Consider the following 15,619-nt stretch of genomic DNA (forward strand, 5'->3'; position numbering starts at 1 on the left):
GGCCCCCCATTTTAATTGTAATATTCCCCTAAAAGCCCTGCATCTCATCTTGCCCTCCCCACCCCAATATCCTCATCACATTATGATATACCAGATACCATTTGATAGCATCTCTAGTGGCGCACACTCATCCCCTCTTATGGCCTCCCCATCGCTCTACCTGTCCCTCACTTTTTCTCTTCCTTTATCCCAGTCTACTCATATGCTCATCTTTTATCTTCCTATTCTCACACATCTCATTTTCACTCCCATCACCCCTCTTTTCTCCACGTTACCAGCTTTTCTCTCGCCCCCCTCGTCTCTCCTCTTCTTAAACTCTGATGCTGGAGGCCCTTGTTTGCTTAGCCCCAGCCCTTAACTACACAAGCTTTAATTAAAAGCCTGCACGCTTTGCATCACCAGGCACTTCTCCATTCCTGTCCGTCCCGTCACTCACTGTTTGAGGCTCTTAATCTTTTTGATCATATGTGTGGTCGGCAGCTGGCGAAGTGGGAAGAAAGAGAGAATTTCTGTTGAGAAAACTGGAGTATTGTGCAGACACGCCGCACATGTACAATACGTACATCACAAATGTAGGGACCTTGTGTGGCCTGGCGTCAGACAGTGTTGATGTTTGGTGGACACTGATGAAGCCCTCCATGGTGAGATATTCGCTGACAAACGCACAGATTAAATATGAGTTAAAGTTAATTCATCATCACAGACCTCACATTCTTCTTTGACGTAAATTGCTCTACGCACCACAGATTATATTAAAGCAATATGCGTGGGATTTCATTAATCTACGTCCCAATGTCCCAAATAAGACCAAGCCCATAACTCTGACTTAATGGACCCTCACAGAGCGATGACAGTGAGAATGGCAGGAACAGCAATGATGATGAAATTAATGATGATGAGGATGAAGAGGATGAACAGCGGTAATAGCAGGAGCTGAGTTGGCTGTGGTGGGAGTGGTGAAAATTGTGGTGATGTTAATGTTGATTTGGATGAGGATTATTGTTAACACCGACACCATGGCAATTTTCCAAGGTGGCAGGGAAGAGAGCAAAGAGGCTAGGATTTACTCTCTTGGGGGTCATTTGTTTTGCATTACCGCAGCCCTCAGCTATTGGATACAGTGCAAGTGTGATGAAGTTGGCTTATGTCCCACTGACAGTGGAGGCCTTAATACCTTCAACTAGTGCAGAATGAGACTCTTGAGGTTATATCTAATTTGCTCACCCAGCCTCTTGTAATATCACTGTGCTGAAAAATGTGGAGAATTAAAGCTTAAGTAAGGATATAAAACGTTATCTCATTATATATAGCCGCATAAAGTGATCACTCTCACTATTCACTTGTTATCCTTTACTGTCAGTCATGCAGCTCTCTCACAAGGCCACTTGCGTTCACGCACACACTCTCTCAAACACACACACACACACTTAGACTTGGCTGTTGTGCCATAGCTCCAGTGAACTGGAGATAAGACCCAGCGTTTTCACATGTAAATGGTGTGAGTGTGGAGGGGAAGGAGGGCGTATTGTTAGCATGGAGCAGCTCTGAGGGGCTCTGAGGAGCTCTGCTGAGGGTTTGGCCAACGCGGCCCTTATCAGATGAAGAGCAGGCCTCTGAGAGAAGGAGGGGTCTGCGAGGGACAAGGGGTGAGTAGGACCGAGGGGGCCAACAGGAGAAAAGAACAGCTGGCGGAGTCACGCGTGCAACCCCAAAAACACACACAGCCCAGACACGCTGAGCACGGTGGGAATCTCCACGGCTAAGACATCCACAAACACACAGCCTCTTGTGTTATTATCAGCCACCAGCCAGCAAGTCTGAGCACACAATCAGACACACAGCAGCACGCAGTCCGAAAATTTCACACAATCACAGGCACACATACACACAAAAAGCACAATCACTGAGAACAACTGACATCACACAATCGCACACATTCACAAATACACATTTCCATACAGGCGCGTTCACCCATCATTAGACTCACACACAGAGAGAGAAATACTATAGATCGCCGCGGCAGATAGAACACCCAGATAGCTAAATCACTGTCAGCAATTCAGAGATTTACAGAGATTGCCTAGTTTCAGATAACCGGTAAACAACCCATTATTACATAAACCATCTGGTCTTAACATCCACGTTTTGATCCTGTTCAGTTTGACATGAATCCCAATATGGGATAGGCTGCAATACATTCATTTTTATTCATTTTTTTATTATCTGTGACATCTGGGCCATTCTAAGGAAACTAATCCGAATTCTGTCTGTGTCCCAACTAAAAGCACTGGGCATGTTTGCTCTGGAAAATCACAGTCAGTGTGTGTCACAGTCTGATAACCACTAAAGAACCAACCCTTAATTTTAAAAGGTCAGGCTGCCAATTTTTTGGGAAGTGAAAGAAGGATTGAACTTTTGAGCCATGAGCTGAAAAGCCATAAACCAGTGTTTTGCAGTGTCACTTGTACCCCATTACATCTGGTCAAAATATAACAAATGCAACGCTTCACAAAACATAGACGTCATTGTAGAACCCAGCATACCGATAGAAACTAAGATTCCTCTCATATATATGCATGTATGCGCACATATGCATAAGTCAGACCAGCATTAGCAGCTGAAACAGTAACACTTCCCTGCTTAAGAATAGACCAGGGTGCTGGCTCTTGTCCTTTCCATTCAGGCCAGTGTTAAACACACAGACTAGCATGCTAATGGGTAATCCCCCAGGACCAGCCACCTTTGTCCCAGCCCTAAGAGGATGTCTCTCTCTGGGCACTGGGTGACAGCCACCAGCCTGGCTGCTACTGGACAACCAGTGGGTTGCCAGATACTGTTCTCAGTCTTCCAGTGGGATGCCAGCAGGTTGTCAGGACCTGATGGGTATCTGATGGGCAAAAGATTGGCGTTTGTCCTGACTTCCTTTATTTATTTATTTTTTTCTTAGTCCCGTCCATGATGCACCAGGAAGAGGCTTGCTATCTGTCTCTGTGAGGGGAAAGTGAAAGTGTGGTGTCAGGGGGCTCTGTCATGCAGCAGGTGGTCTGTGTCGGTCAACAAAGCCTTCCAGCTGGTCTGATAGACTACAGTAAAGGTGGGATGAGGTTGCTACTTTCACTCTTTGTCTTATAGCCTCCATCCAGTGACCTCACCAGCAATGTGATGCATTTCAAATAGGGCCGAGCGATACAGTGAAGGAATAAAAAAGTAATAATCTTCCAGTTATTTTGACAGATAATGCAATTGTGGTATGATTCCCAACTTTAGTGGGCATGATCATTTTTGCATCATAATTTTCACTGATGGCAATGTTATTTTACTTGTGTCTGAGAGTATGATTTGTAGTCCGGTGTATCTCTGCAGCACCACCACATTTCATTTGTAGTGCTATTTTGTCACACATTTTATTTTATGAAGAAAATTGTAGGTTCTGCAATCTAGATATTGCACTGGCCATATTTTGATTTCAGTAATGTTTCGATTATTTTTTCAGCCCTACTTTCAAGCAAACCTTCAAAACAGATGACTCATTTCCAAGATTAAAATATAGCCTAAGTAACAAATGATGCCTGCAATGGTGAAACCCTTTTCAGCTGATAGAAACAGATAACTATATTGCATTTTTTAAATTGACCGCTCATTAATGAGAATTTTTGAATTTGAATGGCATGAGGACACTGAATGGTGGCTCATCGGGTTTGTTTTTTTATGGGTGAAATTGTGAAAAGGTGCTCCTGGGGTGACGAGCACTTGTTAGTGTATCCCTGCAGATTAGGACATTCCACATTGCAAGGTGGGTAGTGAGAGAGAGGAGGAAGTCAAGAAGAAGCTTGTCATTGATTTGCTGAGAGGGCATTCCACAGTGCAAGGTGCAGTAAGGAGGGCAGAGGAGGAGGTTGATCTCTTGGGAATAGCAGTATTTCCATTTTTTTCTGACTTGAGGGAATAAACAGGAAGCTGCAGACAACATGAGAAACAGGAGAGGGGGCAGAGTGAAGCCACAGAATTGATGACAGATTCACCAAGTGTGTGTGTGGTATCATATGTCAGTTGGCAGTAGAAAAGTAATATGATGATTATTTTAAACAATTTATCCAGCCCTGGTTCTATACTGTCTATGATGAAAAATGGTAGCCTCATCCCAACTCTGTACCCTCATCTGTCTTTTCAACCCCAGAGGACCGAGCCCCACATATAGTAGCACCCAGTATTCCCAAACATGCATGTGCTTTATACACACACACACATACAAGCATACATACACATGCATATACACGTGCACACACATCGGTTCAGGTTTTTCTCTCCCTATTAATAATAGTTCACTATATTTTTGATATTTTGGAAATATGTATGAATTTGTGCAAAGGTGTCCTAATACTAACTGACATCATGAATACACCACTGACACTGACACTGTTTTTTAATGTGTAGAAATACAAGCTATTTCAAAATAGGTATGGGCAGATTTTGTCAATATCATTTAACAAAATTTTTGCTATATTCTTTCGGTTTTCTTGCAGATTCATCAGAGCTGGATCCCCCACGATGCTCAAAGGCGATTCTTCTCCTGTGGACGTGCCCTCCTCTCCAACAACTCCCCACCCTCAGCAACATCCTTCCTCACACATACTTCCTCATGCATACACATATACACTCGCTTCGTCAAACCCAACCGTCCCGCACACACTCCTTCACGCCAACGCTTGCGCCCTCCCCCCTTTTTTCCATCCACGGTCTTTCAAACTGAAACACACACACCATACATAAACCTTCACCCCCCCCAAGCTCCAATCCGCCCACCACCCAAGGCCACCCCATGCCTCACACGTTCCTCTCAGACAGGGAGCACGACACTGGGCCCCTCCGTCCCCGTCCACCCCCCGGCCTGTCCAAGCCCCCCAGTTCCATCCATCATATCAGCCCCCCAGCCTCCATCACAACGCCACAAAGGCAGCCAACCCAAAGAAAAGAAAAGGCAAAAAAAAAAGGGGAAGAAGAATACGGCCGCTACCATGCAGAACAGTGCTGGCCTGAGGACCAGCTTTTGTCCCGGGCCCTGCCTCTTCTCGCCTGGTCTCTCCTGCAAACACACCCTCCCCTCCAAGGCAACAACAGGCCGGGGTCTTGGGGGATGGAACTGGGGTGTGGTGCTATCTAAAGCAGTATAGTTTGGCCCCCTCTGTGGCCCCCTGGTCACCAGCAAACCCTATGTGTTGGGCTGTCAAAAGGGGCTGCCCTGGCCCTCCCCTTGCGTCCATGGGCACTCCCTCTGGAGGGCAGTAGGGGCCCCCAACCCCTGGCTCAGGTCCCCACAAGCCAAAGCTCATCGTGCTCTACTGACCTGAGCAGTGATGTTCAGTAAAGTGGAACAGTGCAGCTCAGGTGAGGAGAGGGGACTATAGGAGAGAGAAATTTTGGGAGAAGAAAAGAGGCTGAGGTGGGAAAGTTCAGAGCAATTGAAAGCACATCTGCAGACAGCTATAAGGAAAAGATGGATCAAGTAGGAGATTTACATAGGTTAACATCAAAGGCACATTTGACTTTTGTGTGCACGGGTGATATGTGAACTCAACTGTAATGCTGCTGAATTTGAAAGGTTTCACCATACAATAAAAGAAAAGGAAAACCCTTTTATAGAAATGCTTTGTACTGAGTCAAAAGGGGAGAATTTGAGACAAAAAATAAAGAGATGAGCTAAGGCTGAAGAAGGGAAGTGAATAAGTGAATAGGCAGCATCCATTAAGTGCAAACAAAAGCGGGTGCCTTTCTGTTGATGCTGATGTTCAGTCGCAGGCCGTCGTGCCTTTGTAGAGAGGGAAGTTCCCGCTTGGTCACGTTCACACCCTCCCACTGATAGAGCACCTCTCACTGCTGGTCATGCTTGTTACAGTCTCCAGCAGCTGCATGGGCATAAATGGAGGTGATGAGGGAGTGAGAGAGAGAGAGAGAGAGAGAGAGAGAGAGATGGGTCAGAGACAGAATCAGAGACAATAATAATGTAGTAAGTTGTAATGGAAAGGAAGAATGGATGAAAGAAGATCAAGAAAATACACATACAACATTCCAGTTTTCCCATCTGCAATAAATAACGGGGAGAAAACTCTGGTCTGGGTAAACAAAGCACAAGTTGGTTAGCCGGAGTGTGCTATTTTACGAGACCCTTGAGACTTGTGAGGCAGATAGGAGACTGGTGGGATGGGAGGGGGGTGGAGTGTTGGAGAAAGCGAACAGGAGAATATGTAGCACCGCTATTGTTAATCAGGACCAAGCAGAACCATGCACCCATTAGCCAGCATGAAGAGGGGTGGGGGCCAGCCCTTCTTATATATATTCCATCTATTCTATCATTGATAATGATCGATAAAATGCAATATTTATCTTTGCACAAGTCAGATCAGGGGGTGGAATAGACAATGACCGCAGGACAGAAGAGAAAGAGTACAAACCCAGACAGGCACACACACACACGCAAACACACGCCTATACATACACACACACACACACACACACACACACACACATCACTCCTCAAACGCACAGCACACCCTAATGGAACCGTGACTGACCACGTTCCAGGCTCTATTCACCAAACAGAACAATGGCACTGAGACTGCAAAAAGCCTGACTGAATTTGTGTTTCTGTTTATCTGTGTGTGTGTGTGTGTGTGTGTGTGTGTGTGTGTGTGTCTGTGTGTGTCTGTGTGTGTGTGTTATATGTGTAGGCCTGCGTCCGGTCCTTGGGTGCACAGATTGTGATTTTCCCAGGTGAACAGCACCATACGGAGCCTTGCATCTTCAAGCCCATTAAAGGCCATTCTAAGCCATTAGAAAGCATTCAGCAGGGTGTGCATTCCCCCAGACTCCGGTGTCAGGGCATGGAGCCGTGCCCAAAGGCCCCAGGGTGAGGACCTATGCTAAAACGGGCCCAGGGAACACACCAGAAGGAGCTGATCCTTTTTCTTCAATGAGCACTGGTTGCTGTGTGGATGGATAGAGGAGGGGGCTTGTTGAATTCCCTCAGTGGAAGTATTCAAAAATAGTAACTGTTGAATGAAAAAAAGAGAGGAGAAAAATGAGTTCCCAAAAGAAAATCTACTTTTGTTCTAGTTTAAAAAATTGCTTTCTTTCAATGCATGGAAAAAGAGAGCAAATGAAAAAGAGGATTTTCGAATCCAACCAGGATTTTAGAATTTTTTTTATTTTTATTTTTGTGGATTTTATTTTCCAGCTAAATCTGTGTGCTTTGATGAACAGAAGATGATATTATGCTGTGGTAATTGTAATGATAGCACAGAAAAGCAAAAGCAGTCCCCCTTGTGGAGACCAGCCAGATCTTCAAGCTTCAGCCAGGCTATTGATTGTGCTGACTATAGAGAGTTGGACCATGGACCAGTGCGATGCCATTCAGAGCTGAGCGTTGCTAGGTAGAGTGCACCAGCCCATAGTGTGTATGCATGTGTATGTGTGTGTGTGTGTGTGTGTGAGAGAGAGAGAGAGACCGAGGGAGCGAGAGAGATAGAGAGAAAGAGAAAAAGAGAGTGAGTGGTGTAGAGAGGCAGGGGTGCAGCTTCCACCCCTGTGGGTTATAAATGAGAAGTCATGTCAGCCCAAGGACCCCAGGCCATCTGTGATACTCATAGTAGATCTCATAGTGTGCACACACACACACACACACACACATATGCACACACATAAGTAGATGCTTACGTCTCCAGAGGCCCACATGCTAATAAGAGTAAAATACTTACTTCTTCTGGGGTCATCAGAAGCACACAAATCTTCAATGCCTCTGACAGCCTATTCGCTAATATTCATGTCTTGTTCCTAGGTTAAACTAATCTAGTAGAAAGGAAAGACAGACAGACATATTTGGGTGCTGAGGGAGAATGGGTTCATATAGCCAAACATGGCTCACTTCAAAGAAGATACTGCAAAGGAATGTGGGGAAAAAAAAGAAGGCAAGCTTTAGCGGCATAATGTTTCACTGATAACAAGCTCAAATACACTGCTGAGTAAGATGTTCTGCAGGATATAGAGGATAGGCCCAAACTTTTTCTAGGTCTCCCAAAAAACATGATCTATGTTCTCTTTAAGTCAATTAATCAGACGGCTTGCCACCCAGTTCCCTCCGGTAAGGAGAGCAGGAATAGGCAGAGCTTCTTCTCAGGGTGAGGGCTAGGGAAAGGAGAGTCAAATATTTATAGAGCTACACACCAGGATTCATTTCTCTCTCATGACACTCACTAACTCCTGCTTCAGTGAATAGCCTTTTGGCAGCCGTCTCTAGGTAGATAAATAGCTGGGTGTCCAATCAGATCGGGATTTATTTTAGCTCTTCCAGAAGTCGAATATAAACATCAACCGGCCCATATAAGAGAGCAAATCATGAATCATACCCGGAGGAGAGAAATTAAAAGTCATAGTGACCTTTTGTGGAGTCACCAGAGAACACTGGCCGGAGGAGGAATGCTGCCATTTCCTCCAAACTACAGTACGGCGGTTAAAAGGAAAGCCAGTTGCCAGGGTAACTTGTGGCGGTATGTTTTGGAGAAGGCCCGAGACAAAGCAACACGTGACAGGCTCGCCGTCCCCCTACAGCTGTGACCTGTCTCCCACCCTGGAGAGGGGAAAAAGACCAGATAAAGACAAGATATGGATGAAAGAAGATCCTGGAATGAAGGAGAGAGGTGTGGAGGAGATGCTCTGCACAAGGACAGATGAAAGTGGAGGAAATGGGGAGAGGAGACTGGATCAGATACGACAGTGGCAGAAAAAGACGATGAAAATTCGATTTCGCCAACACATATGTCTGCGGCAATCCATTTGCCCACCAGCTCAATCACTCTTCTCCGGCAGCCTCCCTACAATGAGGAAACAAAGAGGTCATAAAGTAGAACAAAGCTGTAAAGGCCAAATAAATATAAAAGAGTGGCTTCACACAAAAAAATGCTGTAAATGTGAGGGGTCAAAGCGGCAGGGCATCGAACTCTTGACCTCCCTGTTGACCGAGAGCTGCCACCCAATTAAAACAATTCGCCCATCATGGTGTGTGTGTGTGTGTGTTGCTCTACCTCCTGGTATACACCATTTAAGTCAAGGTAAGTGTAACTTTATTATCCAGAGCAAATAACAGCCTAGCCTTTGAGATATGTACAGGAATATTTCAAAGAATATCTACCGGGAATATTTAGAAGTATAGAATACATAAAATAAAATAAAGACAATAAAATGTAAAGTACAGCAGCTTTTGATGCAATAAAAGTGAAATAAAGAGATACTGCACAACATAAAAGCCAAGACATAAAAAGCAGGCTCAGAGCTGACTGAAAACGGTGCAGGTAGAAAAGACGGTTTGCACTGGCTTGTTTTGACTGCAGTTATCTGCCGCTCTGTCTCATTGTAAATTTAAGGTGTCCTGTTGATCTATACCCCAACCCCCCATCCACCCATTCCTCCATCTCAGACCCACTCCAGCTAAACTTGAGTGGGCTGCCTCCCCCTCAACAAAAGACATCTTCTTCTCATCCTCCTCCAAGGAGACAGAAGGATGGATGAGGAGATAGAGGAGTATCAGCTCATCCCTTTAATCCAGCCTGGCCGGGCAGAGAGACCCTCCAGTGAAGAGGTGGCAAATCCACTGATCAGGGGCTTAAGACGCAAGCCCTACAATAGACCTGCAGCTTCTCTTTATAGGGTCATCGCAGCAGGATAAGATACCAATCTCGGTCCGGGCATTGTGGAGCACACACCCATGCTGAAACCTCACACCATTCCTATTTTTTAAAATGAAATACAAATTATGCAAAGCAAACTTGAACAAAGCAACGAAGCCTACATGGTGCCAAGTATTCACATGCATATACACTCACACACATAGTAGAGTGAATTTCCATGCCGAACCAAAACTAAACTTTATTTTTGTAGCACAATTAAATGCAATGCAACATGCTTTATACTTAAACACAATAGAACATTGAAAAGGAAAGGAATAAGGACGATAAAACACAAGAGCAACCTCCTAACAGCAACCTATAAATCTGTATTTCAGCGTAAGGATGACCTTAAATCCCTAGAGCTTTACAATTCTCTTGCCGTACAATACAGAGCAGACTCTCTATGTGTATGATTTTGCTTGTAGTACAGTTCCCAGACAATATTTCTGTCCTTATTAGACCCCATAGTAGGGAAAATAAATAAAATAGTGCATTCTTTGTTGATATGGCTGCTATGCTGAGTGTGAGTGTGTATGCAAGAGCTGCAAACTGTATCCGTGAAGGCATGCATGTGCATCAGTATGAGCGGAGTGAGTATGTGTGTGTGTGTTTATGTCATTGTGGGTCCATGTGTATGTGTGTAAGGCGGTGAGTGTGTGCCTGCATTCAGCATCTCCCTGCAGCTAATGAGTGGCGGCCCACCTCTCCAGCAGGCCTGGCAGTCCTCGGCTATGGGGCTGGAGCTGGCTGTTTTCTCATGGTAATCACACACTTTGTCCCAGGGTGGATAATCCTGCGCTGGCTTTGTCTGGGCCCCAGAGGAGAGCCCCACAAGGTCGACCCCGCTTCACAGAGAGCCACAAAGACCCAAATGCAGTAGCAGCACCCCACTCCAGGCCTGTGCTCCTCTACACACACTCATACGCACAGACACTCACACAAATGTGCATGCTTGCACACAAACGCACGCACACCCACCAGCACACACTCATTAGTTATTCTCCATTTCAACAGTGAGGCCTCAAGTCATTAAAACTGACTGCTCACACAAAAACACATAAACACACATAGGCACGCATGTATACAGTACACACATGCAAACACAAGCATTTTAACTCTCTGTCATAGGTTTACATTTTTAGGTTTTTTCAACACTTCAATTAGTCAGTACTACTGCAAGAAAGCTAGTGTTTGCCTCATGTTTGCCAAACAGGCCAGCCTCTCCACCAGGGTTTATAACCCCCTGTCCATGTGCATTGTGTTCACAAAAATCTCAAATCCCGAAAACATAGTTTTAGTCAAAATATGAACTGAAACTTACAAACACAAGTATCACATTAGGAAGTGGTAGTCACTTTTTTTTGTGCACTAACCACTGAATTTTCAAAACATAACTATTTGAATGAGACATCCAAATGTATCCAAATGGTTCACTGGATATACATTCTGGGTTTTCCAGATCATCAATCCACTTGCTCATTCAAACAGTTATATTTTTGAAAAAAAAAAAAAAGAAGAAGAAGAAGAAGAAGAAAAAAAAGTGGTTTTCAAAATGCGGTCCAAGGATCTCCAAGGGTTTTTGAGGGGCTTCCAGGCAGTCCTAAACTAAATTAGGAATAGTGTAATTTTGCTATATTCTAATCCACAATCAAGTGTTATGATTCAAAAAATAACACTATGTTTTAATTCTCCACCAAAAATGTGTTTGTCTGTGTTCATGTCACACTTTTCAGCACAAACCAAAATATCTTCATCTCAGGGGGTCCGCAGTTTCATGAAAGTCAACTTGGGGGTTCAAAACATGAAAAAATACAAAACCCCTCCTTTAGGCCACTGAGTTAAGCAGGACAACCCCAAAGCTAATTTTTGCAGTGTCTAGTTTCTCACATCATTTGAGGCGTTCCACTCACTATAATCCTTGTGTGTATAAATAGGCTGAATGGCTGGAGGGGGAGTTATATGTTCAGGGCTTGGCTTGGCGTCAGGTAGGATCAGCTCAGTTGCATACCTGCAGGGTTCGAGTGTGAAGATGAGGGCTAGAGCAGCGGAGAGGGGAAGACAGGCTCCCACAGGTCCCTCCTTAATACTCCATCCATTTCATAATCATTAATGAGCAGGCCTGGGAGGAACACAGCTACCACAGCATTGACCAGCAACTTGTTACTCTCACCAGTGGTCAGAGAAGTAGACATTATACCACACAGTTGCTTGTAGCACTGAATCTGCTGTCACTGGAATCTGATACACTGCACCCGGTTTCCCACTTAACACTGATTCATTAACTAAATATTCTCATCTTCGTAGTGCTTTGGGCAATTCCAGGATAGCTCAGGAAAAAAATGGGGGATTGTCCTCAGTTGCTCAACCAAGCCAACAACATCTTTTTCTGCACCTAAAACTTGGCTAAGTTCATAAAACTACTGATGAGTCATTTAGATATCAAAGGGGGTGTTCAAGAATCCAAGGATCTGATTTTCTTGCTTCCATGATTTCCTGATAATCATCTTTTGGTGTGCAAATGTCTTATGTTAAGGAAATATAAGGGATGAGCTCAGATCTGTGAGGTCTATTTGAAGCAATGAATGTGTCTCACTGGGTCATTAGCCAGGGGGAGTGGAGCACTGTGGGCCAGTGTGAAGAGGCAAAGAGAGGGTTTGTAATCCTCTATGGCCAATGGGACACAGCCAAATGTCTGTCTAGGGACACACTAGGACATTTTTGTTCCACAAACAAGTGACACACACACAGACACACACACACACACACACGTACATACACAAATGCACACAGCCGCACATACATACACAAATTCACTCAGCCACTCATATGCATACAGACACACACACACACACACACACACACAGAACTCCTGAAATCCCACTGCTTCCAGTCTAGTAATCCTCATTGCGTATTCCGACAGAGTTTTGCTGTGGACACCAAGTTGACAGACAGAGTTAGAGAGTAAAAGAGGGACAGAGGGAGGGAGAAAAAGGGAGAGGAAAACAGACAAAAAAAAAAAAAAAAAAAAACTTCCCCCTTCTCAGCTCCCCCAGCCGTCATTGGTTGATGGCACAGGGTCTTTTTTTCCCTTTTTGCTAATTGGCCACCCAGGCATTGACTCTGGTGTGAGTTCTACCCCAGAACACGTGCACATCCCTCTCTCTCCCCCCTGCAACACCCCCTGGCTATTCTCCACTCACCTTGCCATTTAAATGACTGGGGATGCTTGTTACCATGGCAAATGGAAGCAAATCCTAGAGGAAATGGTGAAAACATTCAGCTCGCCACAGGTGCAAAAACAATCTTCCCTCACATCAGCTATAAATCTGTCTGCAGCCTGCTCTGCTAAAAGTAACTCTGTAAAGTCCATTTTTCAGTTGATGTGTGAGAGCAACCAAACGCTCCAGCAAATTAAAAAAACATACTGATCAGTGCAAGAAATACAAGGATGTAAATTACAATTTACTGATATAGCTATTCATAATTTTCTCATGTAATATTTTTGGGCGTTCAGACCCATTGTTTTGTGCTGTACATCCATTGTCTCACAAGTGCAAGTGTTCCTGGGGAATTCTGGGATATTTGTTCCCCCCCCCTAAAGGGTCCTCACCTTTTAGAGCGAGGCATTTCCCCCAGAATTCTTCAGGGGACGATAGATGGACAAAGGATGATCTCATTATTTCATTAACTAATTACAAGTGGCGGAATTCGGTCACATCTTCCCCTCGTGCCCTCCCTGCCTCGGGGTGGCAAGACGCAAAGGTCCGCGGTGATTTCTCAAAGAAACAGAAAGGGGAAAGAAGAAAAGGGGGAGGAAGACGAGAGAAGAAAAAAGTAATTTGATTGTCTGGAGGCTCCATATGGTTCCATGACTGAGGCCTTTCACTGTTTCAAACCGATGACAAACTTGCCTATCCTCCCTACATCCACCTCCCAATACCCACCCCCCCTACCCCGCTTCCAAACACCCCAAAACACCCTGAATCTGGTTAGGGAATAATAGAACAGGCAAACAATGAGGGGATAGGAGGTGGTGTTGGAAGAGGAGGGAGAGGGGTGTCAAGTGACCCGCAGAAAACACTATCAAACAAGACTGGGACTCTAAGGGGCTGACAATGGAGCGGCCTGCTCTTTTCTGTGCTACGCCACTGGTGGGGCAAGATAAGGGAATTCCTCAATACAGCAAAAAGGGGAAAAAAGGGGAGCTCCGCTTTTGAGAGATTCAGACCTCAAATCCAAACACCCCCCCATAGATTATAGCTTGTGTGTTTTAAAGGGTGGCTGAAATAAAGCAGCACTTTGTTAGACAAGTTAGCTTTGTTGGTGTTGATCTGCACTGCCATTGTGAGCGGCAGTTTTATGCAGTTCTATGCAGATGACTGGGAGATTAGGAAGGGCCTGGACTGCACAGGCCTAAAAAGCATGCCTTTAAAGTTCTGATACAGAGAATCTATCGCAGTAACTCAAAAGGTATCACAATAGCACTAACTGCTGCAGCTGTCTGAATTTATTGAGCTTCAAAACCCCACAGAATCAGCGGCGGATTTAGCTGCTGATAACACGCTATTCTCCTTATCAAACCCTTTAGTGCACTCTGTTTGACTTTTGTGCTCCAAGCCTGAATGGCTGCTATGTTTGAAAACCGAAGCTATGGCAATGTTATAGATTGACTGATTGATCTGAAAGCCAAATAGTGGGCAAGATTGTAAAGTCAGCCTTGGGCCATATGTAGGAAAGTTTAAGTTCTCGGGAAGGCAGTGCGTCAGAACATTTAGATTTACAATGACGCATCGTCAAAACACTCCGCATGCAGCCCGGGGCCATGTTACAAGCCTGGCTGCTCCACGTCAAACAAGGTGAAACATTTTGCTAGGGCCTGACTTTGCCAACTAACTGTCACACAAACAAACACACAACTGTCACACTCACCCACATACACACACACACACACACACAGTACAGAGCCCTCTCTCTCTCCCATGTGCTCTTTTTACTGTCAGAGATTGAACCACTGCCTTTCCTGGCATATCATTATAAACGACCGGAGTAAAGAGGGAAAAAGCATCATTACCACACCACACTCATGTCTCTCCCAGCCCCTTTCTGCCCTGAGCGAGGCTGGTGGATCTGGGCCGCCGCCAGTTCAACTGACTGAGTAACGGACTGGCTGACAGGCTGACTGACTGTTTAGGTGCCTGTTTCCAAGGGTGGAAGTAACCAATTCCATTTACTCATGTTACGGTAAATGTGTACCGTTTTTGTGTACTTGTACTTCCTTAAGTATTTTTTTAAAGTCAGTCATTTTACTTTTACTTGAAGACATTCTTGCTGAAGTGTTGTACTTAGCTACATTTTAAATGGCATCCGCTACAAAGGATGGATTATGTTTGTCCTCCATATGCAACAGGATCTGGATCGTCATAAACGGACCAATTGCTGAGCCTTCCACAGTGAACAGGTCGGTCAGTAGAGATGAAAAGAGGAATCTTAATTTAATTCATGCACTTTTTTAAGTTTTCAAATTTCTAATCCAAACAGTCTGATTTGTGGGCTTTGTAGTCTCATCTTTTTAGAATTGCATTGGAAAGATTGCATCACCCAAACCATTTTTTCCTTAAAAGAAACTCATTAACTTTTACTCCTGAGTACAATGTAACCACGCTACTTTTTTACTGTTAACTAAGTTGATTTTTACAGCAATAATTCTCCCTCTACTTAAGTAAAATATAAGCAAATAACAATACTTCTATTTCAGTGGCAATTTCAGGAGAACCAACCAATGGACTGACCCACTGATTTAACTTGTGCTGAATGCATTTCAGCAGTAAATCAAAGCACACCCCATCTAACCACACTGAACATTTTGGGGCAGAAAGATTAATGAAAGGTGTGTTTTTCTGAGG

The sequence above is a fragment of the Myripristis murdjan genome, chromosome 6 (assembly GCF_902150065.1).
Source record: "Myripristis murdjan chromosome 6, fMyrMur1.1, whole genome shotgun sequence".
In the NCBI taxonomy this organism is placed as follows: domain Eukaryota; kingdom Metazoa; phylum Chordata; class Actinopteri; order Holocentriformes; family Holocentridae; genus Myripristis; species Myripristis murdjan.